The following is a 27583-nucleotide window of genomic DNA, read 5'->3' as shown; positions in this document are numbered from 1 at the left end:
TTACATCAATAATCCTTTAGACGCCAAAGAAACATGAATTAAGATCAGATGAAACGTCACAAAAAGATTTTATTTTCTTTCATGAGAGAATAGAAAACATATTTTACACATCTTTTATTGGGTTCTTACAAGCATTGCTTTATGTGGATCTTTGAAGTGGGGGGTTGGAATAGGGGGCATTTTTTATCATTTATCATTTTATCTATAGTCCAAACATGAAAGGAAAACTTCTATTTTTGGAGTGATAAAACATATTTAACTTTATGGATAGAAAGAAAGTTCTGTAACCATATAAAATATTACCATTACTGGTACATTTTCATGATGGTGTTACATAAGGATTTATTTTTACAAGGACTGAGACAGATTTATGAAAGATAACTAAAAGGTTTGTCTAGCCTTAGGGTACAAGTCTGCAGTCATTCTATGTGACTGCAAACTTGTGAATCCTCACACCAAGTGCACTGTGCACCATGAGGATTTTCTGGTGCCAGCGGTGGGGGTGTAACCGCAACTATGTAATTTGCATACATGTGGTCACATGCCAACTAGATGGATGTGAGGCCAGACAAGTCTAGTCAGAATGTGGCCGGAAGTATGCAAATTGCATACATGACCGCCCACTCCCGGCACAGGTAAATGCTCACTTGTAGCTTCAAGCCAGACAACTCCTTTAAGCATCATAACAAATGGTCAGAGGATTGGATAACTTTCACAAATTGACATTGTCAGTTCACTGATAACTTCATCAGTGATAAAAATTATTAGAATGTCCCTAGTCCTATGCCGGTTCTTGTCTAAGGGCTGTTTATCAGCCATCTGTGGAAGAAGGGTCCATGAGGACTGAGCTCCAGCAGCAATGAGAAAATGTTAAAACATAACATTTACCGTGCAATTAAAAACATGGTGAAAAAAAGCAAAAATTATAAAAAGGATTAAGGATCTATAAGCTTACGTGTTTCAGGTTAGCAACTGTTATTTATAACTTATTTACAGCTATGAATGAGGGTTGCTAACTCGACACACATAAGCTTATGGATCCTTAATCCTTTTTATCCATTTTGCTGTTTTTCACCATGTTTTTAATTGCACAGTAAAAGTTATGTTTTACTATTGAGAGGATGATGGGAGTGATGCTTCACGCAAGATTACGATGTAAGACACAGATGAAGTAATTCTTTCCTTATCTGGACATTTGGACTGACGCCCGGAAACTAGATTGTAACCTGTTTTTAGCTGTCTCAGTAACCTTCTACTGCTATGAATTAACACTTTTTATGAAACTTTCTTATTAACATTCCACTGTAATGAATCATTATTTCGCTGCTTGTAGAACAAAGGCATTTTACTGCGCATGTATGACAACAAACTAAGATTATTAGTATAAATAAAAGGGACAGCTCCAATAGAGGCAGACGCGCTCAGGGGCTTCCCAGTACTTGATTATACACTACGTGTCTGTGTATTTCTTGTTACGGGGATACCCCGACTCCAACAAGGACCCTCCATGGCTGAATGATCCTAACATTTCCTGGCGCCCGAAACAGGGACCCGAGGTCTGCGTATTCCTTCAAGTTCATCGACCGGCACGAGTAACCGCTGAGATTGGGACATCGGAACAGCAGATGACAAACCTGGCCAGGTAAGAGACACTGTTAGTTCTCTTACATCTGCTCTGCGATAGTCCGTAAATTTCATGCATATCTTGTGTTGGGATTGAGGAACTAGTAGAGAAGGATACCTATAGCTCGGGTCATTCATGTGTATACTGTAGGATCTGCCGAAGGAGAGGTCAGAGAAGGTTATGAAACGGATGGTATGAAAGAGATGTGGATGTCGGGAATAGCCTCATAAGCCGCACTAAGGTAGATGACATAAGTATTACGGAGATTGCCTAACTGAGTCATAAGGTTGTGTCCTTTCGGGGAAACCTTCGCTCACGCTTAACTCCCGAACCTTTGTCCTCCTTTTTTGACGGATAAGAGATTGACAGAATGAGCCCATGGAAGTAATGATAATACTCCAGGGACACGATATATAATGGAGACTGTATGGTTCATTTTATGTATTGTTGGTCTTGCCCTTGTTGCCATATATATGTGTGTTAGAATTACTCTACACTTCAGACAAAACGGTCCAGAGAAACCGTTTCAGATACTGGCTCCTTAGGACAGAATAGGTAACGAGGAAAGGTAGAATATAGAATATATTTTATCTAACCCAAAAAACCTCCTAAGGTAGGAATAGTCAGGAAAAATGGGCAACAAGATACTGGCTCCTTAGGACAGAATAGGTAACGAGGAAAGGTAGAATATAGAATATATTTTATCTAACCCAAAAAGCCTCCTAAGGTAAGAATAGTCAGGAAAAATGGGCAACAAACAGACTAAGACCACAAATGATGAACAAGATGTCTATACAATCGTGAAAGAAAGGTGTGGTGTAGAAGCAACTAAGAATTTAGGGAAAGTTTGCAAAACTTTTCAGGTAGCAAGGCATGACAGGTTTAACAGGAAACTATGGGAGGACATTCGGGCTAGAAAAGCAGGAGTGGTAAGAGACAAAGGATGGTAGAGTCCAAATTTTGGTGCCTGATGACCAAGAGTCTCTAGAAAACATTGTAAAAGTCCAAGCCTTAGAGGATGAGAAAGATCCTGCCCCTACCCAAATTATTTTAGATCTTTCTGAGGTACCAGAAAAATTATGGGCACAACATGACACCGATGTAGGACTAATGCCAATAGCTCCAGTAAAAGTCACTCCTGTTCCAGGTGTGACACTACCCCAATTGAGACAGTATCCTATTAGTGCCCAACAAGAACACGCCATAGGAGAACAGATAAAAGATTATCTAAAAACTGGAGTACTGATAGAAGTAAAGTCACCAGCCAATACACCGTTGTACCCCGTAAAAAAGAAATCTACTGAGGGGTCAGCTGCTAGGTACCGGATGGTACATGATCTAAGAGAGATAAATAAAATTTTGGAACCTATTACTCCTGTTGTGCCAAATCCACACACGTTGCTATCACAGATCCCAGCAACAGCACGAGTATTTTCTGTCATAGACTTATCAAATGCATTTTTTTCAGTACCATTACACCCAGACTGTTACAAACTGTTTGCATTTACATTTAAGAATAGACAATTAGCATGGACAAGATTACCACAGGGTATGATACATTCACCTACCTTGTACTCAGAAGCTATGAGATCAGTTCTTCAAAATTTCAAACCTACGGATGAGGTTGTAATTCTTCAATATGTTGATGACCTATTGTTATGTGCCCCTGCTCAAGAGTCCGCAAACAGCAACACAATAAGGTTGTTAATATTTCTAGCAGACATGGGCTGTAAAGTTAACAAGAAAAAAGTACAACTTTGTATGACTACGGTAGTATTTCTAGGACACTGCATTTCACAAGGTATTCGGCACCTCACCGCCGACAGACTAAAAATCATTAGAGATCTTGTTCCTCCCAAGAACTACAAAACATTAAGAGCATTTTTGGGAATAGTATCACACTGCAGACAATGGGTTATACATGCTAGTCAGCTTATGCAACCTCTATATGATTGTTTAAAAATCGAGCCTTTCCAGTTAACTGAATTAGCGCTCATAGCCTTTCAAGACCTCAAGAAAGGTCTCATGTCAGCCCCGGCCTTGGGAATCCCAGACTACGCCAAACCATTCCAATTAATGGCTGCGGAAATGTCTAATCATGCTACAGGAGTACTAACACAGAAACATGAAAATAAACAAAGACCTGTCGCATACTATTCTGCTCAATTAGATAATGTTACCAAAGCTGCACCATCATGTGTCAGAGTAGTAGCAGCTGTCTCTCTTTTGGTAGAAAAAGCCTCAGAAATAGTACTAGACCATGCCCTAATAGTACAAACTACACATGATGTACATGGCATACTGAATCAGGTATTGCCAAAACACATTTCAATGGCTAGACATCTTAGATTACAATGCTCCTTACTAATGCCACCAAACCTCACTTTTCGCCGCATATTGTCTCTAAATTTAGCCACTCTGTTACCACTAGAGACAAAGGGGGGAGTGGAAGGAGGTCAGGAAGACGAAGATGAAAATTTTTTACAATACCACGAACAAGACAATATAATACATGATTGCTTACAGTGTATAGAACAAGAAACACAAGGGCTACCTAATGTACAGGACACCCCTCTTGACAATCCAGACCTACATATGTATATAGATGGTAGTAGGTATGCAGATGAAACTGGTAACTTTCACACAGGTTATGCCATTGTATCAGATCATGATGTTATTGAAGCTGAGCCAATGCAGGCCAGCTGTTCAGCCCAGGAAGCTGAACTATTAGCTCTAATACGAGCATTACAGTTAGCAAAAGAAAAAAACGCTAATATTTTTACTGATATGCATATGGTATTGTACATGATTTTGGATGTATATGGAGAGCTAGAGGTTATATGACAGCTTCAGGTCAACCAGTAAAACATGGACAAATGATTAGACAAATCCTAGAATCAGCTGCCTTAACCAAACAAGTAGCAGTAATAAAAGTACCTGCACATGTAAGACTCGACACCGAGATAGCTAGGGGTAATGACCGAGCCGACAAGGCTGCTAAGCGAGCTGCAGTAAAACCTCTGACAACTGACCACACTATTAGTGCAGTATCAGAATTTGACTTAATTACACGGCTCAAAGAAGCCCACCAGCAGGTGAGTAGAGAAGAAAAAGAAGAGTGGCAGAAACAGGGGGCAGAAGAAAAAGAAGGACTATGGAGAAAAGGAGATGAGCTTTGTCTCCCCCGAGCATGGTACCCTGTTGTGGTCAGTGAAGCCCACGGACCTACACATGTGTCTGCAAACGGTATGATACAGAGGGTCAGACAGAAGTGGTTAGCCCCAGGGTTCGGCCAGGTAGCTCGAGCAAAATGTGGTTCTTGTGAAATCTGTTTAGCCCACAATCCAGGACAGACTGTTAAGACCCCCCAGAAGCACCATGTAAGACCACTATATCCGTTCCAGAGACTTCAGATCGATTACATCCAGATGCCTAAGCATGGACACTATGAGTATGTACTGGTATGTGTGGACATGTTTTCGGGGTGGCCAGAGGCTTATCCAGTTCATACAGCCACGGCTAAAGTCACTGCAGTAAAAATAGCACATGAACTGGTACCCCGTTATGGTATCCCAGAAGTGATCGAGTCAGATAGAGGTACACATTTTACTGGAGAGATCTTTCAGAATGTAATGAAAATGTTGTGTATAAAAAGTGAACTACACACCCCTTACCACCCACAGAGTTCTGGTAAGGTTGAGAGAATGAATGGAACACTTAAGTTAAAAATACAGAAAGCCATGGCAGAAACACAGAAACCATGGACTGAGTGTCTCCCAATAGCATTGTATTCAGTCAGAAACACCCCCCAGGGAAAGAGCAAACTCACCCCCCATGAAATATTGTTTGGTAGAGTTGCCAATACAGGATTGTATTTCCCACAGACTTTAATGTTAGAAACTGAAAGCTTAACTGCTTATGTGCAAAATTTATGTAAGCATGTGTCTAAAATACACTCTTTAGTGTTCTCTTCCATTCCAGATCCAGATTCCATTGAGGGAACGCACAAGCTGCAACCAGGAGACGAAGTCTACGTAAAAAGACATAACAGAAGAACGCTAGAACCCAGATTTGAGGGTCCATATCAGGTGTTATTGACAACTCCAACTGCAGTAAAATTGGAAGTGTTTACATGGACTAATTGCTCAGACAAATTAGCAAATAACCAAACCGTTAATTCTAGATTATGGAACACCACTGTTGCCATCCCAGTTGTGGGGTGGGTGGGATTTCCCTGGTGGCAAGGTAATATGACCGGAAAAATAAACAACTTACAATATTTAGCGTTTAAAGGAGGTGTATGGGTTCCTAGAAATAAGACGGGACTAACAGACTTAGGGTTAATTCCTACAGAAAATATACAACTCAGTTTTAGTAGCACAGTATCTTCTTCTCAACCTTTTAAACCTGATATAGTAGAAAAATACATACACAATAATGGTTGGAAATATTCACAATTATTCCCCGATGGAAACAATGATACATGTTCAAAAATACCAGGTAATATATTATGTAATGAGTCAAGTGCATATGACCCAGGTACACCGACTTGTGAAAATCCAGATGCAGGATACTGTAGTCCATTAGGTCAAAAACCCCCTTGGTGTATACTTCAGAATGTATCTAAATTTTTAGATTTGGTACATAGGTTGGTGCTCCAACACTCTGCAATATGGGATCTGCCTGAAGGAACCTTCTGGATTTGTGGAAATGGAGCATACAAATGGCTCCCAGTAGGAATAAAAGGTACATGTACTCTAGGACGCTTAACACCGGCCACATTTATAGTTTAGAATCAGCAGGTAGACATGCAAGCAGTACCTAAACACACACTATACAAAAGAGCAGCCGACAACTCGCCTAGACCTTCAGGTAGGCCACATGTGGTCCAAATGGGAATTCCTAATAAAATATTCAGCACTTTTTTTGTGTATCCAATGTTGATGCAGATGTGGGATGAATATGACAGACACAATGACCAAAATAAAGATAGCTGGTGGTCAGACACCTTCTCCTTTCTCAACCCAAAGAACTGGTTTAAGGGTATTGGAGGTTGGGTGGCTGGAATTCTGCAAGGTATATTACAGATTGTGCTAATTATAGTAGTCATATATGTAGTGTTTAAAATAGGATTAAAAATTATTTTAATATGCATAAATAAGCTTTGTAACACGGACTCAAGAATATGAAAGAAAAGAAATCCCGGACCAGGTCTTCTACCAAAAGTCCATAAGGAAGAATCAAAGGGGGGACTGAGAGGATGATGGGAGTGATGCTTCACGCAAGATTACGATGTAAGACACAGATGAAGTAATTCTTTCCTTATCTGGACATTTGGACTGACGCCCGGAAACTAGATTGTAACCTGTTTTTAGCTGTCTCAGTAACCTTCTACTGCTATGAATTAACACTTTTTATGAAACTTTCTTATTAACATTCCACTGTAATGAATCATTATTTCGCTGCTTGTAGAACAAAGGCATTTTACTGCGCATGTATGACAACAAACTAAGATTATTAGTATAAATAAAAGGGACAGCTCCAATAGAGGCAGACGCGCTCAGGGGCTTCCCAGTACTTGATTATACACTACGTGTCTGTGTATTTCTTGTTACGGGGATACCCCGACTCCAACAAGGACCCTCCATGGCTGAATGATCCTAACACTATTTTCCCATTGAAGCTGGAGACCAGTCCTCATGGACCCTTCTTCCATTTTTGACCTGAATACCAGCCTGGTATGTTCCTACACTCCTTGTACAGGACCCCGACTAAATAAGGTCTACCAGGGTTCCTATGTGAACACAAGTGGTTTTCACACTGAATTCTCCTCCCTGGAAGGTGAGCTGATTACCATTTTTTCTCCTTCTCTATCAGCCATCTGTGTCTAACATATATATGCTCTTCGGTCTCGAAACCAAAATCAATTTATATCAAGTGTCCAGATCAACTGCAACTAAAAAGATGCCATAAAATTACTATAGCAATAATGTTGGCCTAATTTCTGCATAGTGAAACAGAGAAGGCCAGAGAGAGATGAGCTAGTATTAATCTAGAAAATGCTGGACATACATTTTGCTACAACTTTCACAGGAAGAAGAATTATTACACAAGATATTATCTCCAGTGCATAAAAAGTTTGTAACATCAACTCTCTATTTTCCAGGTTAAACCAAGACAAATGATTTTATTTGAGCTGATATGATTGCAATCAATAGATAGAGAAGAACACAGCAGGGTCTGCCACTCACACGTACTAGTTAAAATCCATTATAGGAAAGGGGAACTAGAACTCTCGTAATCCAGTAGGTCATAAGAGAGAGTGCTCCCCTGGGGTCGTAATGTGTCAATCTGATTGTTTCACATCACTGCTACATACTATTACATTTCTTTTCTCACACAATGGAGATGTCAAGAACATCGACTTTGGAGAAAGTGATTAATAGAAATTTCATCACTTGACAAAGAACAGAAACAGACTGTAGGATATCTACACAGCTACTGCGTCTTAATGATGTTATGTTTCCTAATAATTCTTTTTATTAATATTGATTCTGTAATTCAGCACAAAATAAGCTTCACTTGAAAATCCAGGAAATTATGCTGATTAAAGATGTGCATACAGTTAGGTCCATATATATTTGGACAGAGACAACATTTTTCTCATTTTGGTTCTAGACATTACCACAATGAATTTTAAACAAAACAATTCAGATGCAGTTGAAGTTCAGACTTTCAACTTTCATTTGAGGGTATCCACATTAAAATTGGATGAAGGGTTTAGGAGTTTCAGCTCCTTAACATGTGCCACCCTGTTTTTAAAGGGACCAAAAGTAATTGGACAATTGACTCCAAGGCTATTTCATGGACAGGTGTGGGCAATCCCTTCGTTATGTCATTCTCATTTAAGCAGATAAAAGGCCTGGAGTTGATTTGAGGTGTGGGGCTTGCATTTGGAAGGTGTTGCTGTGAAGTAAACATGTTGTCTCTGTCCAAATATATATGGACCTAACTGTATATATTCCAGTGGAACTGAATTCTACTCATATATTAGAAAAATCCCCATTCACCAAAATGTGAATTATTTTGTAATTCTTTTTTGCATGGATTCAGCAGTATGGCACCGGCTGGCCATCACTTTGCTAAACCATAAAGAGACATCCAAAGATTAAAACAAAATACTTATACTCACCTTACCACTCACCTCTCCAGCCTCTCCGCTCTTCAAGGTCCCCCATCTGATTTTCGACGCATCTTCTTATCACCACCGCTGAACTCTGAAATCGTGGGCCTCTGCACACTAAGCTTGGACTTCCAGCTCTGATGAGGCACAATACATTTTTGCGCAAGCGTGCACTGGGTCACGCACATGCAGCAACATCCTGGGCCTCATCACAGCCGGAAGTCCCGGCCTACCACGAAGAGCCCTGGAGATTCAGCAGTCGGAGGTAGTGATAAGATGATGTGCTGAGGACCAGATGGAGGATGGTGAAAAGTGGAGGGGAAGAAGAGGTGAGCGGTAAGGTGAGTAGAAGGAATTTTTTTAATTCATACATCTTACATTTATTATGGTCTGGGGACTAGAGAAACCCCAAAGCATAAAAAGGGACATTCAATTCACAAAGAATAACTTTGCTGCAAATCAAATTTCGAGGGAAAATATGTGATTTGTCAAATTTGAATTTTGTCAGATCTGCTCATCTCCACTCATCTCCAGTGCTAATAATTTACTATTTAGATTAACTTTCTGGGTGGAAAATATTGATAAATGTTAAAAAAAAAACTGATCTTATTCGCTAAGATAGACAGACAGATAGACAGACAGATAGATGGGTCTTTCAGTGTAGAGCATGCATAGTTGGTACTTTCAGAAACGATATAATTTACATTTAGTAGTTAGACTGAAACAGGAGAACAGTTTATATTTACAGTCAGCTTCATTTCCTTTTAATGATGGGAATGTCTTTAAGTTTGCCAAGTTCAAGTCCATTCCTGTTCTTTTTCACTTAGCAAATCGACACAAGTCTGCCAAATTCTCACCGTCTCTCCATTTTCTCCCTTTGTTTCTTTTGCTTTCCCCCATTTTCTGGCATGGGACACACCTGCTGTTAATTATTCCAGCAGGCACAGAGACGTGTGTACCCAGGTTGCTATGGAATAACTCTGCACTGTCACATTCTCCCAAGAGATGCCAATTCTCAACATTTCCCTCACTTTCTCCATGGCTTTTATTCCTAATTCTTTTATTGACCACTTCACACTCCAGGAATATAAAATATCCAGCTGGAAAAAATCACTAACCTACATGTTTTGCCAGCGAACGCAGGAATAAAGAATTCTTTAGCTTGCTGTGCAACATTGTTGAATTTTGCCCTTCAGATCATTCCGCACATACAGCATACTGTACAATTCCTCCAAAAAGTCTATTCTGGCTCTGTATTAAATACGGAAGCCAGCCTTTCAATTTTATACCACTTGTGTTATTTTTATTTTCTAATATACTATATATAAAGACAAGTTCAGTATAAAATTCATTATTTTTAAAATAGTCATTCAGACTTGAAAATCTTTTTTATGCCTTGCACAGTTATTTGCTAGGAAGAACATAGTAACTTTAAGGCTATGTGCCCACGATGCAGAAATGCTCAGGATTTTTTCCTGAGTGTTTCTGCATCTCCCTTGGAGAAAAAAACGCATGCGGATTGTACATGCAGATTGTACATGCGGATTGTACATGCGTTTTCCTGCCAGGGACATGCGGAAATGAAGCGTTCTTCACATGCATTTCCGCATGCGGGTTGACAAGCGCTTTCCAAGCGATTTTAGGGAGAGTGCTTGTCAACTTGGTCACACTATATAAATCCATGCAAACGGCATGGATTTATATAGTGTGACCTTAAAGAATGGTAAAAAATAAAAAAATGAATCTATAATTACCTTCCGATGGCCCCCGCAGTCTTGCTTCGCTCCGTCCTGGCTGCCGGCAGCTCGCGTTACACTGAAGGACCTGCCGTAACATGACTAAATGACGTCATGGCAGGTCCTTCAGTCCACCGCGATCTGCCGGCAAGTGAAGACAAGCGCAACGCGGGCCATCAGAAGGTAAATATAGTATTTATTTTTTATTTTATTCTTTTTTTTACAGGTTCTATGGTACCCTGGTCCGGAGGAGAGTCTCCTGTCCTCCACACCCGGGTACCATCCGCACATTGAAACGCATGGATTCCGCATGTACAGATCCAGTGATGCGGATATCATGCGTTCCAATGAAAGTCAATGGCGGTGAAAACGCAGCGCTTCCGCAAAATAATTGGTAGTGCTGCTTTTATTTCCGCAATGATAACCCGCAGCGGAAATTTCCTCAGCATGTGCACAGCACATGCGGATTATCATTGGGGAACATGGCAGGCCTTCTACCATGCGTTTTTTAAGCGTTTCTGCAGCGTTTTTGCCGCTGTGGAAACGCTTAAAAAAAGCATCGTGGGCACACAGCCTTATGGATTGTCTATCAATAGGTTTCACTTCCTGGAATGTGGGTGACACTATTTTATTGCCAAACACCGATGCACACACTAGTGTCACTCACTATGGTTCAGAAGAAATGGAAGCTACTTAATCTATGGGAAGGCGGAAAAGAAAAATTCTCCATTTTACCATAAAACCCTTATCACTAGTGGTTATCTAGTGATTTTTTAGAAACAGTCCTACGTTTTAGCTCAGTCAAGCATACGTGACTTCTCAAGTAGGAAGAGGGAAGTAAAGATACGTTTACACAAGATGAATATCATAAATGAACATTCTTTGGAAAGCTTGTTTCTCAATGATCGGCCAATGTAAACTGGCTGAAAAATGCTCGATCATTGGGTGGAATGATTTTACGTTTGCTTAAAAATCATCGTTCTTGGCGGCAAATTGTCATATGTATTAATCAACTCAGGAGAAAGTGATTAATATAAATGTCATCACTTGATGAAGATAAATAAATTGCACGTGCTGCCAAGAACATTGACAGCCTATGTGTGCAGAATGATCATATAGCAACACCGATGGTTGTGTGTGCACGGGAAGTGTTGTTGGCCTGTCTAAACAAGCTAATAAATGACTGCCAATCGGCCTCTATGTAGCTGATGACAGCCAGTGTATAGGTCCTAAGGCTCCCATGGTGGTTTATCTTCCTTAAAACAAAAGTATCCAAATGCCTCAAAAATCAGACATCAGCAGGAGTTAGGAGATCCCAATACATTAGTATATTGGTGGGCCCCATTGAAATTGATGGATTTGACCAATAGATCTAATATATATATGGCCACTTTAACTGAAGTTTTCACTCTTGTATCAAAGGACTTTTACTATACAATAAGAATGAAGAATGAGTGAAGAATATCTATTACACATATTGAGATATCCTACTCCTTTAAGTAATGCATAGTTTGACCTCAGTGACTTTGTCAGGCCTGCACCGATTTGTTCTATCTACTCTGTCCTATAACGCAGGCATGTTACATGTTCCAGATGGTGTACCTGTGACACAGGATGAGTAATCCGGGCACAGTCTTGCAGAGTCAGTTGTACGTAAGCATGACAAATATGTGCTACCTGTTCCTGCACTCATTTCCTGTGCTGTATAGAGTGCCAAAACCTGTGGAGGAGCTGAGAGGTATGAAGAGCTGACACACGAAGAATGCAATGTCATATCAAAACCAGAACCTGCACAAATATGTGTATGGTCTTGCCGCATTGGCATTACGGTATGATATTTGCTCAGCTTTTCAACATTGTGAAATACATTTGAATCTGACTTGAACGAACATACTTTACTTTTTGTACATCAGAAATAATTTGTTTCTTGCCTATGGCCCATGAAGTGCTCAAAAATTAGGCCTGAAAAAATATTGCAGTTCTGAAACATTCTAGACCCCCTAAAATATTACTGCAGAGATAATGGGAAAGACCTGAATAATGGCATTTCCAAAGGGGACATAGATAAAAAGATTGTAAATATAAGGATGATAGATAGATAGATAGATAGATAGATAGATAGATGGCAAAATAGAGGTGCAGCACTAGCAATATAGCAAAAAAGGTATAGGTGGGTACAGGGCCTCACACAGGCAATACCAAACCTTGTAATAAGTCCAATAAAAATAGAGCCAGCACTCCAAAAATTCCAATTCAATGTGGTTTTATGGACCCATCAAGTCAAAGGTGGCAACGTTTCATCCCTAGTGAGGGACTTTTTCAAGCCGGTGTTCTCTAGGAGAAATCCGCTAACGGATACGTCGGCCAGCGGTTTATCTCTGGGAGAACAATGTGATTGGCAGTCCAAAATCGGACAAGCACGATCAACATCTTTTCTGAGAATCAGTTGGCCTGCGCCCCAATACACATTAGATCATCGGCCGTACCTGTCCATATCAACAGGTTCAGCCAACAATAGTGTAAGGTATATTGGAGCCTTAACAGTGAGAATTCAAGGTAACTCTGAGTGAAATCCACCATAAAACTGAATGCATACACTTTTACACTGAGGTCCTGGATATAAAAATGTCATTAACAGATACAATATACTTTCACTAGACAGAGAATAGTGCACCCACCCACATAATAAACACAGGCACCTTCTGCAAGAGTAGTTCTCCTTAAAAGAATAGGTTGTATTGACATTTCCCTGGAAAGTACAGCATGTGTCAATGGTTTTATTTTTGATTAATAGTTGAAAAACATACAACTAAACCTAAAACAATTTCTCATAAAATAACATACAAAAAAGTCCCTTCTATGAACAACCAGCAGTACATGTGTTAACAACTATTTATTCGATTAACACAGTAAAATACTTTGTATTGTACGTCCACACTGGAAGCGATGGGTCACACGAACATCCCTAGTTGTCTCTCTCTCGGCTCTGCTCATTCAGCTCATGTCTCCCGGCTCTGGTCTCTCTTGGGTCCTCACTCGGGTCTGAAGGTTGTTTTTTGTGTGGCGAGCTGAAGTTTTTATTGATACCATTTTGGCGTACATAAGGCATTTTGATCACTTCTTCTAGAGTTTCGAATTCACTTCTGTCAATTGGGTTAGTTAATTTTATATCTTGATAGGCTGGATTTTAATGGATGCAGTGAAAACAAATACATATTTTTTTTATTTTTATTACTTTATTTTTAATTTTATTTTAATAGTGGATGATTAATATTCTTATTTATATTTTTTATATATTCAAAAAGTTTTTTTGTTTACAGAATTTTCTAGTCTTCTTAAGGGACTTGAACCTTCGATCGTCTGATTGCTTATACTATATACTATAGCATTTCAGTATATAATAAAAATCACAATCAACTATAAATAGCAGCCATATGCTGATCTTCAGCAATACAATGGCAGGCATGGGGGTCTTCAGCACACCCTGGTTGCGGGGGCACCAGTGGACATGTGGAATGATGTGCCCCTCTGCCCATAAGCTGTAAATGCCACTGTCAGAGTTTGACAGAGGCATTTAGGTGGTTCACAGCAGCGGTCGGAGCTAAGCTCTATTCGCTACAGTTAGAGGAAGATGATGGCTGTGTAACACAGCTTTTATTTGCCGGGAAAGATGCAAGCTCAGTTTCTGAGCATGCATCAAAGACAGCGACGCAACATGTAATGGAATAGTATGTCATACCTCAGGAAGGGGTTAATTAGGGGTGTAGCTATAGGGGATACAGATGTAGCAGTCATCCAAGTATAAATGGCATATGACAGATTGGGGACTCTGATACAAATGTGATATTGGGGCATAGAAGCTTCAAAATGCACCTGTGAGGACGATGAACACAACAAATCTACAGAGCAAGTAGTTTTGACTTTTGACTGGACTTGTTTTGAGGACCTGGAAGGTAATTTCTAGCATTTCTCTTACTACTAATAGTAATAGTAACATTTTATATATTATTAAAGGGTTTGTATCACATGGCTAAGTCTATATCTTTATGCATGCATGTGCAAACAAACACACCACTTCAATCAGGAATGAGGCAGTATAGATTGCAAGCAGACGTAAGTTTATATGCCTATTTACATCAGCACATGAGTCAGGGAATTTGTGATGTCTTATTGGGGATTATTTCAATTATTTTGCAATTCTAAATATACAAAATCGATTTTTCTGGTATAATTGCAAGGTTCACACAGTATGTACAGTAGAATATTAACTCAGCACTATAGTAAATCATAGTCCACTGTACTTATATATTGTGCTATGGTTTCACTTGCTGGTGAAGTATTTAACACAGCGGTTTTACTGCTTTTCAAGGAAGATAAAGTTCTCCTTTCTGCCATTTTGTTGTAGAAACAACTATTTATTATTTAAAAAAAAAAAAAATATATATATATATATATACAGTACAGACCAAAAGTTTGGACACACCTTTCCATTTAAAGATTTTTCTGTATTTTCATGACTTTCAAAACTGTATATTCACACTGAAAGCATCAAAACTATGAATTAACACATGTGGAATTATATACTTAACAAAAAAGTGTGACACAACTGAAAATATGTCTTATATTCTAGGTTCTTCAAAGTAGCCAGCTTTTGCTTTGATGACTGCTTTGCACACTCTTGGCATTCTCTTGATGAGCTGGTGTCTGGTGACTGTGGAGGCCAGGTCATCTGGCGTAGCACCCCATCACTCTGCCTCTTGGTCAAATAGCCCTTACACAGCCTGGAGGTGTGTTTGGGGTCATTGTCCTGTTGGAAAATAAATGATGGTCCAACTAAACGCAAACCGGATGGAATAGCATGCCGCTGCAAGATGCTGTGGTAGCCATGCTCGTTCAGTATGCCTTCAATTGTGAATAAATCCCCAACAGTGTCACCAGCAAAGCACCCCCACACCATCACACCTCAACCTCCATGCTTCACGGTGGGAACCAGGCATGTAGAGTCCTTCCGTTCACCTTTTCTGCATCGCACAAAGACACGGTGGTTGGAACCAAAGATCTCAAATTTGGACTCATCAGACCAAAGCACAGATTTCCACTGGTCTAATGTCCATTCATTGTGTTCTTTAGCCCAAACAAGTCTCTTCTGCTTGTTGCCTGTCCTTAGCAGTGGTTTCCTAGCAGCTAGTTTACCATGAAGGCCTGCTGCACAAAATCTCCTCTTAACAATTGTTGTAGAGATGTGTCTGCTGCTAGAACTCTGTGTGGCATTGACCTGGTCTCTAATCTGAGCTGCTGTTAACCTGCGATTTCTGAGGCTGGTGACTCGGATAAACTTATCCTCAGAAGCAGAGGTGACTCTTTGTCTTCCTTTCCTGGGGCGGTCCTCATGTGAGCCACTTTCTTTGTAGCGCTTGATGGTTTTTGCAACTGCACTTGGGGACACATTCAAAGTTTGCCCAATTTTTCAGACTGACTGACCTTCATTTCTTAAAGTAATGATGGCCACTCGTTTTTCTTTACTTAGCTGCTTTTTTCTTGCCATAATACAAATTCTAACAGTCTATTCAGTAGGACTATCAGCTGTGTATTCACCAGACTTCTGCACAACCCAACTGATGGACCCAACCCCATTTATAAGGCAAGAAATCCCACTTATTAAACCTGACAGGGCACACCTGTGAAGTGAAAACCATTTCCAGTGACTACCTCTCGAAGCTCATCAAGAGAATGCGAAGAGTGTGCAAAGCAGTCATCAAAGCAAAAGGTGGCTACTTTGAAGAACCTAGAATATAAGACATATTTTCAGTTGTTTCACACTTTTTTGTTAAGTATATAATTCCACGTGTGTTAATTCATAGTTTTGATGCCCTCAGTGTGAATGTACAATTCTCAAAGTCATGAAAATACAGAAAAATCTTTAAATGGAAAGGTGTGTCCAAACTTTTGGTCTGTACTGTATATATATATATATATATATATATATATATATATATATATATATAAACATATACCGGTACATATATATATCATAATGCAAGGATATAATAATATGAAATTGTCTAGCTCTGATGAGGGCAACCCCAGACTTGATGTCCTATGGGAGTTGTAAAAGTAGAGTCGCCATGAAGGTCCCGGTGCCTCAAGAGTCCCAAAGAATAGGTTCAGTAGGTACGGTCACCCTGATCTAATTTCACATCGGGGCCACCGGTCCCACCCGTTCATTTAGCATGTGCATTTTGACTAAACTTCCTTAATGCTGACACTTCCAGGAACTGGATAGTTCGCTTTTTCGGTTGACTAAGTGTACCATTTAATGGTTCAAAAAATATTAGCCCATAGAATATGAATTTTTACAATGAATGGTAAATGTGTATTTTTGTACAGATAAGGCACGGCATGATTTATGGCCACATTCTATAGCAGCAGTAAAAGAGTTAATGCAACAAAATAAAGAAAGGCAGTTTTCTCAAGAAACATCAGGATCTGTGGGCAAGTGCCTACTTGTGCTGAGGAGCAGGTCTGAGCTTAAGCCTCACCTTATTTCAGTTTAGACTAGAAGTTTACTACAGGAGGTTTTTCTAACTTTTCCTATTAATGCATGAACATTGTTGAAGAAACACACTTATAAAATAATTTTCCTACTGTATTAGACATTGGCAAATACATTACAACCATGCTGTGTGAACCTGGCTGGGAGGCGGTGCACAGATGTTATCTAAAATGATTAGGTTGTGATTGAGTTATCATACCATGTGGTTTACAAAACAAGAAAAAAATAATTTTACACTGAGAGTATGCTTGCTGCCATGGTGAAATTTTCACTATAGCCTCCAACATGTGACTTTTCTACAGCCACCCCAAAGCCCAATCATGCCACAGGTTAAAGACCACTCATCTACTGTAGACTTTAAAGGGTTTTCCGGGGTCGAGTCATTGTACATGACTACAGACTACCAAGTCACGATTTCCCGATGTGTGCCGGCGGTCATGGGACCACATGTGTGTGATTTGCATACTTGTGATTTTGTGCTAACTAGACTTGTTCTGCTTCTCTCAATGGAAGTGAATTGACAGTAGCCAGATGAGTCTAGTTGGCAAGTGACCGCAAATATACAAATCGCATACATGCAGTCACTTGACCGCTTGCTCTCATTGCAAATACAAGTGAATCATGACAGCGTGCGCACCACACACTGTCACGATTTGGAAGTCTGCAATCATATACAGAGAATGCAGACTTTTGTCCCAAGCCTTGTCAAACCCTCTTCAACAATAAATAAATAGGAAATGAGTTTTTAAAGTTAGAATTTTTTTGCTTTAAATTACAGAATACTCTTGCTTTATAATGTTTGTGCTTTATTTAATTACATTTTTTTTTTATATTTTAAAAAAAATTTCAGTGAAAATGTTGCGCAAGGTGTGGGAAAGACTACGTGCAACATGAAGGGAAGAGGGGAAGAGAGCCCAGGCTCTAGGGAAAGGGTGAGTAGAGACCTCCTAGGCTGATCTGATATCACCCTGTCTCCCCTATCATCCCTATATTGGTTCCTCACAAATCACAACACAGAAACCTAAACCCTGTATTTCCCTAGAGCTTGGCCCTGGATAGGGAAGGGGAAGATGAGCGCTAGTCAGTCCCCACTAACAACTAAAGACAACAAGGGAGACAAACACGGGGGAAAGTAACTTAGCTTGAGCTGACTTCAGAGAGATTACACCTCATGTCCTCCTAGCACCTGAGAGGAAGTAAGCAGAATGCAATAGCTCCAAGCCTTTACAAGGGAACATGTGAATATCACCGGCACCTCCCTGTAGCAAACAGAAAGTATTTAAACACCCAGGCCTGGTGTCAATAAGCAGGAGGGAGGTAGCCGCTGGGTCCTAGAGTGAGACTGATTCAAGCAGGTGACTGTAATGTCAAACAAAGAGATCTTCTGCAACCAACTGCAGGGCAACATCTGACACACTCGTGACAGAAAACTATCCAATAATTAAATACATATAAATTGACTTAAATTACAGCTTTAATTGTAGCTTAGTACTGAAGTTTACTCTAGTGTAGTTAATACTGTAGCTTATTCCTTTAGCCTATATTTTTATATAGGCCCATTTTTTTTGTTTTGCTTTAGTTTCTTATACTTTGCATATGTGTGCATGACCCCACCCCTTTTTAGGCTTGGCATCTTGTCCATTTAGCTTTGCATGGGCAGTTGTGAAACAGTCAGGTCTATGCCCTTCTCTGCCCCCATCTACTTTTAGGTCTGCTGACACATAGTGAGGTGGACTACGTGAGTTAGGGTCCACCATGATTGGGTACACCTTGTCACGGTAAGATAGCTTTTACGTTTTTTTTTTATCAAAAATAGTGTCAGCTAAGAACTTTGTGTTATTTTCATGTACTATTACTAGTTTTTACTTACTGCAGGATATTTGCTCATTTTTTTATTCTAGGTTTTCTATGTTTTTTGAAGCCAACACAACTGTACACTTTCTAAAAAACTTTCTTCATTTTTCAATAAAAAAAATGTACACATTATAGCCGCAAAATAAACATATTTTACATAAACTTGTACTTTCTAGTACAATGATGTCTATCTGTCAGGAATAAATCAATATCATGACCACAGTATAAGTATAGTCAAGCTAGGAAAAACAGGCAAAAGAGTTTAGCATTCATGAAATCCCATCTTGTTCCCATTACAACTTTTCTAATGCTTACTGGCCATCCACAAGTTGAGTATGTTGCCTTATCTTCTCTCTTAAAGCTATCTCATGCAGAAGAAGACAAAAGACATACCATCCTTACATTACAGAGACATGGGGAAGGAGCACTCACATTTCACACTTAGGATAGATAGGATGGAAATAGATATTTAAGGCGTGCACCGTTATGGCATTCCGCTCTGCAGAGTACGGGTTTATTCTTCAGTGGGACACATAATCTGATTTACATTCACTATCCATTATAGACTGGATAGCTAGTAATGTGTGAACTGAATAAAATAAGAAAAAAGCATACTTACCTCCCAGACCGACTGCTCCTCCGCTCCAAGCGTTGTCCATTCACTATTTCACAACATAAACAATATCAATAGATTGCCAGGGAACACGTTGGTCGGGGTGGAGAAGAGGAGCTGGTTTGGAAGGTAAGCATGCTTTTTTCCTCTTTTATTCAGCACACTGGGGCATTCCAGTAGTGGACGACCCCATTGATTGATTAATTTAAGTGCTGCTTATATATCAACAATATAGTCTTTACCAATATAGTCTTTAGCCGTGTTCACAGAACGTATCCATATACATAAGTCGCTGCCCCTAGAGATCTGTCATAGTGGTCACTGCTTCATTAATATAGGAAGCCATGCCAGATGCCATTATTGTATACAGAGCCTAGATCAACTAAATCTGCATAGTAGGAAAGAATAGAAATCTGTATTTAGCGGAAGCTTTGCCATTATTGGATTCAATGTATGTTGAATTATCCTTACCTCAATACAGCATGTGCCCCTTTACGAAAGCTCTATGAGTAATGTACACGTGCTATACTGATAAACATAACAGTGATAGAAAACATTTTCCAAGGACTTTAAAGCAGATTTGTAACGGGATTTTCAAAGTACAAACTGCATACATTATTAGCTAGTTACTTTATTCCAGATGAGGCTGGTGTACTTACTTTGAACATCCTGAAGATGATAATAATATGAGCAATTTAATATCACATAGGGAAAGGGCGTAACTATAATAGGTGCAGGAGTTGCAGTCGTACCCTAATGGGGTGTCCCATTAGTCCATATGAGAATATGAATATTGTTAAAGACAAGTGATCCTCAGTTCCCTGTTGGATATTGTGCAACGAGGCCAATGAGTTTCACGTTACACCACTGTACGAGAGGATTATATGGCCATTGTCATGGATTATCAAAGTACACCAGCCCCATCAGGTCTGATATATCCATTTCATAAAGTATGCAATTTGTATTGTAAAATCCAGTGACAGCCGCTTTAAAGGGGTTCTGTATAAAACCTATTTGGTGTTTCATGTCGAAAGTGAAAATTCTGCCTTCCTTAAACAAAATGTAAGAAAAACAAATACAAATAGAATAATAATGAGGAAAAAACAACATTATTCAGGCATCTCAGACTGTATCAATAACCCAAGGATGTGTTTGTCTACGTCTAGATGTGTGAGGATTAAGATTAATAACGTCCATGATATTAAAACCTTCTCAGCTGCTCTTTAATGGAACCATAGATGACATTCCTGCCGTGTGACCAGCGACTCCATGCACTGACAGACCCAGACAGCATTGTCTTAGTAAAATAATTCCAGCTGTCTTTTACGTAACATCCTTCTAACTATAACTATGTGCAATTAAGCTCAGCCCACTGTTCTGTGAGCAGAACCAAATGTCCAATGCCAATTGTCTCTCTAGTAGAAATAATGACATATAAAATATATATATATGTCCATATCACAACGTATATCCCATCGTAGGCACCAGACGAAAAATACAAATCTGCAAATTAATTCCTAAAATATTTCATCTGTTGATTTGATTTACAGAAAAATAATTCGGATTAAGATTTTGCATGAAGAATTCCAGAATTGTGAAGGGAAGAACGGAAAGGACAGTGATCCCTAAAACAACATCCCAATGTGATTCAGTATGTATACATGTCAACAATGAGAAAAACCTCAACTGGAAATGGCACAGGCACACACATACTTCACTTCACTTTGGTAGCTGTCAATGAAGCTCATAACATTGTACTCCTTTGTGTACTTAGACTGAAGTTTTGTTCTTTACCCTTAAGGATATGGCTTACAAAAAAGTTTCCTAATGTCTTTCATATACTAAAAGAAGACAGGACTGAAAAGCCAAGCCAAGAAAGAACACAAACTTTTGTGTAGAGAAAACTGTATTCAGTGTAGAGCAATGGCAGATAATCCGTTGGAATCCGTTGATGATTGGCAGGGATTAGGCCAAATATTTCTAGCAATGCTAAATCTAAGACGCAGCACTGCCAGATTTTCTGACCCTACTGACTGCATACTTATGTGACCATTGACAACTTTATGTCCTGTGGTACAGCAATAGGTGTTATTTACGGTGCAAGTGACCTCTGACATAAGCTGACATCTCTTTTTCATAAGAAAGCTTTATAGATCTCAATGTTTCAGCATTGGCTAGTGTATTTATAGAAAATGTGAACTCAACATTTGCTCCAGTTGAAAGAGTTCTCATAAATTAGCCAATAACCTTGTTAGAAAACTCTTAAAATGCATTTTTCACCATCATATGTCACCAACTTTTTGTTACTCCTTCTGAAAGCAGCAAGATGTAGGTTCAGAGACCCTGATTCCAGCGATGTATCACTTACTGGACTGCTTACTGCAGTTTTAATAAAATCACAGTTTTACCTGCTGTGGACCTACCAGTTCTCTGATAGTTGAGCTCTGTATAACCCCGCCCACACACCACTGATTGGCAGCTTTCTGTGTTCACTGTGCATAGGCAAAAAGCTGCCAATCAGTGGTGCGGGCGGGGTTATGCAGAGCTCATGAACATGGACAACTACATAGCAGCAGATTTACTAGTCCTCTAGTGATAATCTCCTGCTGATAAAACAGTGATTTTATCAAAGCTAGAGCAAGCAGTCCACTAAGTGACACTTCACTGGAATGAGGGTTTCTGTCTCTACATTTTATTACTCTCAGATTTGGTGGCAAAAACTTAGTGACATATTTCCTTTAAGTTCAAAGCTTAAATTTGTATTTTTTTTAATTAAATGTGGGTCTCTCAGACTAAAGAGACCTGGTTCGGCCCTTTCCTTTTATATGTTCAAAAAGGCTTTTAACAGGATTTCAGCTACTTTATATTTTTTTATGTCTGTACTGCTCAAGAATATACTAGAGAAGAAGCTAAGAAGGTAAACTACTGTTTCTGAAGAACCAAGACCACCCATTTTATATTTAAGACGGGCACTGACCATAATACGGTGGGTATTAAAATGAAAAGATTAAAACAATGTATAAAACTGATCGTGATACTAAATGAGAGTTATTTTTACCTGGCAAACTTGTCTAAAAGTGTTATTATTAAATGGGACATTTATTAAAAAAATTTAGACTATAACTTTAGGCAAGGGATAGCCCAACATTTGCAGTGGTCACCTCTAATACCCTGTCAATTTACTTCACAGGACTGATACAGAAGAATACAATTTTAAAGAGGTTTTTGTATGAATGACATTTGCCTGAAGGACCGATGACCATTTCATGTCTAATAAATGCGTTTGGCGGCAAATACAACATGTAGATCAAATGATTGACCATTGATGCAAACAACATATCCAGTTGTTTCAGTCTCTCGCGGATCTAAAGTACCATGTGAAATCATTTAACACCGAGTCTCATTAGAATCAATGGGGTTAACAACATTTGCTCGTCTAGCAATTGCATTGGAGGCTAAACTTTATTGATTGACCTTTAAGGGATTTGCCTTTAAGGATAATTGTTTGTTCAATATCATTTAAACCCAGAGTTACTGGTGGTTATCTTGTCATGAAGGCATCGGTGCGTGAGACTGAGGCTTCACTAAGTGCTCCTGTGTTGTGCATACTGCTCCGTCCTGTTGCTGACATTAATAATTGATTTGTAAGCTGAGATAAATCCACTCCACAACAAGTTCCCTCTTACAAATGTAAACTATAATGTAACATGTATACCACGGCAGCGGATGTCCCAGTGCCCGCTAATAAGTTTTTATACTACACAAGTAAGGACCTGTATATAAGAGTATGCACGGTGCTAAATACCTAATGTGTCTGATAATTAATATTTGGGGTTGGGGTAAACACTAAAATCAATACAAGAAGTCACTTTTGAGGATTTGATAAAATGTATCACCATGAGGCCATATTAAAAATACATAGCAGCAACAAAAATAATTGCTCTGTGCTTTAAATACACAAGTAGACAACTCAACATCTAAGGGTCCTACCGACAGCACCAAACATTCATCGGGAGGTAAATATTTACCGACCGACGGCTGTTTAATAGTCCATTTTGACAGGCAGATTGTGGTAATCAATGAGCACTGGACAACCTGTAATAGATTGCTAAGTGCGCATAGGCTGCCATTGTTTTCGGCAGCACGAGCTCTGTTTACACAGTATGATGTGCTGCCGAGAACGATGATGTTTTGTGCAGCACAATAGATAATTTCACCCAATGAATACTTGTTCACGATAATCTTTCAGTGTAAATTCAGTTTGGGTTCTTTCTTTATCAAGGGTCCTTTCATAATGCATGGATCCTCGTGTTGGGATGGATCCTGTGTAAACTGTTGGGTAATAGAGAGGAGTCAATTTCCTGAAATTCATTTTGGGTTCGATTTATTCGATTTGGGCAGAAAATTAGATTTGGACTAAATTGATTTCTTACAAATCGAAAGTGCTCCAAAGCCTTCAATTCTCCTGAAAATGACACCTTGTGGTCTCCTAGGTCAACATCCGTCCAACTTCTTCCAAGTTCTTTAACGACAGCCGCAGTAATGTCAAAGCGACTTTAACATATGTGGCTAAGGGTACACACTAACTTGTCACAGGGTTAAGCAGAAGTAAAGGTAGATTAATGCAAAAAATACAGAAATATTGGGTGCGGCAAGAGACAGGTGGAGCCCACTAGAGAGGTGCAAAAAATGAGTGCTGAGCAAGAGAACAGGAGGGGAGTTTTCTGAACCAGACTGCCCCTTTAAGAGATACCAGTGCAACCGATTCACTTGTGTAGCATCCTAAATTAATATTTCTATGCACAACACTCAGGTGACTTTCGTGATCATGCTGATTTTGGCCACAACACAGTGTGAGAAGTGTGTGAAAAGCCTAATAAAAGCAGCAATCTCGGAGAGTGATATCATTTGTGTTTTGTTCTGGTAGATCTGTTGACAATAACATTGCACAACCGGCTTTTGTTGTCATTGTAGGTGTACTTTTATCTACATCTACAAGCCTAGATATTAAACTCTGCTGAGGCACAGAAAACAAAACATACAGAGACTACAATAAAAGAGTCCCTGGAATTCATTGAGGGTCACACTAGGGTGGGACTGTCCAGAGAGAAGAAGATGGATATCTAATGCCATTATGCATAACAACATAGATAGATCTTATAGAAAGGCATATTGCAAGAAGACAAACAATATTCAAGGTGCTTAGTTCCAGAATCTTGTGAAAACAAACTCTCTGAGATTTGTTTAGCTGGCAGAGAACGTGAAGCTTGACTTGTTTAACTTCTAGGCCAAGTCTGAGGTCATTTTAGGATAGACCATTGGTTTTGTTGATTGTTTTGTACCTTTTAAGTAGATTCTAAAAAAAAACAACAATGTTTAAATCTCTCATTCTGAAGTGCTTTATAGACGTCAACATCGCTGTCCCCATTGGGACTCACAATCTAGATTCCCTATCAGTATGTCTTTGGAGTGTGAGAGGAAACTGGAGAACCCGGAGGAAACCCATGCAAACACGGGGAGAACATACAAACTCCTTGCAGATGTTGTCCTTGGTGGGATTTGAACCCTGGACCCCAATGCTCCATGGCTGCAGTTCCTTCTTTAAACATCTATCTACATCCTGCATACACTAGCCTCCACTGCACATGTGGACCTTATAAGCTGTGCCAGTATAGCACAATAACATTGTCTATTCTATTTACTGACATAACGGAGTGTGACCTACAGGAATAAGATGAGAGACAGACCAGGCTGTTGCCATATTTATTCCAAGTGTATCCTATTTATTAGATGCTTAATTATTCAAAGAGAAATAGAGAGAGCGCATAGTGATATTATGAAGGTATCTGATTTATCCAATGTTAAACCTCTATTTACTGACTTATATAGTAGCCAAAACACACGTTTTACATAACATTTAACTTTTTACATAACTTTACTAATAACTAGGATTTTTCTTGAATTACACAATTTTCAAAGCCTTCAATTTAAAGAGATATTTTCCATTCCTTTTATCATTTTAGTTGATCAGCTTTAAAGAGTAGCTGTCGTTTTATCCCTCAAAATAGTACATGCTAAAATAATGAACTTTATAATATATTTTATTAGAGAAATCTGCTTTCCCCTACTGCTCTGATCAGTCATTCTCAAAATTCTCAATTCACAGGTAAAATCTAAATTCAGTGAAGACAGATTTTCCCATTACTGAGATAAGAGATGGCAGTCAGTTGGTGCTCACAAGGTTCTATGGAGAACTGCAACTGCTGTTTCAGGAGGACTTGCAGCAGAATGTCTGTGTCTGCCTCTAGCTCCTTCCTCCTGCCTCTCTTATCGCCATGGAATTTTAAAAGTACCAGCTCTCATCTATCTCAATAATGGGAAAGTCAATCTGCAATTAATATAGATTTTTTTTTAGATTTTAACCATGAACTGAAAGTGAAATATCAATCCTTTGATAAGATATATTACAAAGTTTCTTATTTTCATGTGTTCTTTTAATTTAGGAAATAGAAATTAAAATGACAGTTACTCTTAAAATCTTTCCTCTCTTTGCAATGTCTTTTCTAAAGTGTGACGCTCAAAAATGATAGTCCAAATGTTGTGAAATCAAAGTTGCTTGGCATTAAGTGCTAGCGTGCTAAAAGCGATGAATAATACGTAATGGAAGTGTTACAGTATGGCTTTTCTAATCTAGAGCCGCAAGAAGAAGAGTGACAGTTTATACTAATCTGAAGTGTCACTCCTTAACTATTTGACATTTTAGTTGCCATTTCATGTGCCTTACTTCACGGTCAGCTGTGAAAGCATACATGGATTACTCCTTGTTATTATAAGAATCAGCATGGTAGACTCGTTTCTTGTACCTGTTTTTATGTATGCACTTTCACTCCAAATTGCAACAAGTAGAAAAGTAGCAATGTCAATAATGTAAGAATGGACTTATCCCAAATTTCATTTAAAAAAAATAAAAGATTGGAACAGAAAATCTAGATATTTTGATACACTTTTAATCTGTAACCTACTTATCTAATTGATGGAGTCCAGCACATCATCTGCTTTATACTTGTCTGTTGCACCATTTTATGGGTGTATACAGACTTAATGATTAATTACTCTAATTTATAAAATGAGATAAACATATATACCACTGAATAATCAGTATTGTATCTATTATCTGGATCTAAAATATATTGCTGGTCGGCAGCACATCTCATGTAAACAGAACATGTGCTGCTGACAACGATGTAAAGGACTTTATGGATACGATCACACAAATTATGCCCTCGGTATTATTGCAGAATCCAAAATGGAGTAAACAAGGGCAGATTGGCCTCCTATGTTGTTATGCTTGTTCACAGGGGTTGTTAAGGCTCCAATACACATTAGACTAAAGTCAGCCGAACCTGCCGATAACATAATTGTGCAGGTTCAAAACAAAGTGTCTACTGCAGGTTTCTTACATAAGTACCCTGCAATACGAGATCTGCAAGAAAACGCCCCAGTGGAACATGTGATTCCTGTATTTCTCCCTTTTTCTGCCAGATGTATGTCACTAGCCCAGAGTAAGACTGCTCATTATCTTTCTGTAACAATTGTGTTAATCATTGTAATGTTATATGCATATGTATACATGGGCAAAAGTGAGGAACGCTGCAGCAGACGCCGAGTAACCAGTATCCAAGAAGATCAAAGAAAACTGGGGCTCCATACAACCTGCTGGATGTGATAAAAAATATAGCTGTAGATCACACCCATGTTATATGACAATTTCCAAGTTATCGCTAATGCCTGTGCTGGCCATGGCAACATCGAAACTGAGTATCACCGGTATGAGTCTAAGGAAAGGCAGTGTAGGAAGTGTCCTCAACTGAATATCCTATGCTACCCGCCATGGTCAGTCAACAGTCGCAGCATAAGGCTATGTGCCAACAATGTCTTTTTCAGGGGGATACAATCTGGAACCCGCCTGAAAAAAAGCTAATAAAATGCCAAAAAGAATGAACATAGTGCACAGCTAGGT

The 27583-nt window shown here is 39.1% G+C and overlaps 1 protein-coding gene across 1 annotated transcript in view; it reads right to left on the bottom strand.

Moving 5' to 3' along the window:
- The window catches only part of EGFR (epidermal growth factor receptor), a 230189-nt gene that overhangs the window by 162351 nt on the left and 40255 nt on the right, over positions 1–27583 (bottom strand). The window lies entirely within an intron of this gene.

The sequence above is a fragment of the Phyllobates terribilis genome, unplaced genomic scaffold, assembly GCF_046119375.1.
Source record: "Phyllobates terribilis strain yellow unplaced genomic scaffold, ASM4611937v1 Scaffold_4__5_contigs__length_816908805, whole genome shotgun sequence".
Lineage (NCBI taxonomy): Eukaryota > Metazoa > Chordata > Amphibia > Anura > Dendrobatidae > Phyllobates > Phyllobates terribilis.
This window is presented reverse-complemented; position numbering and strand designations above follow the sequence as displayed.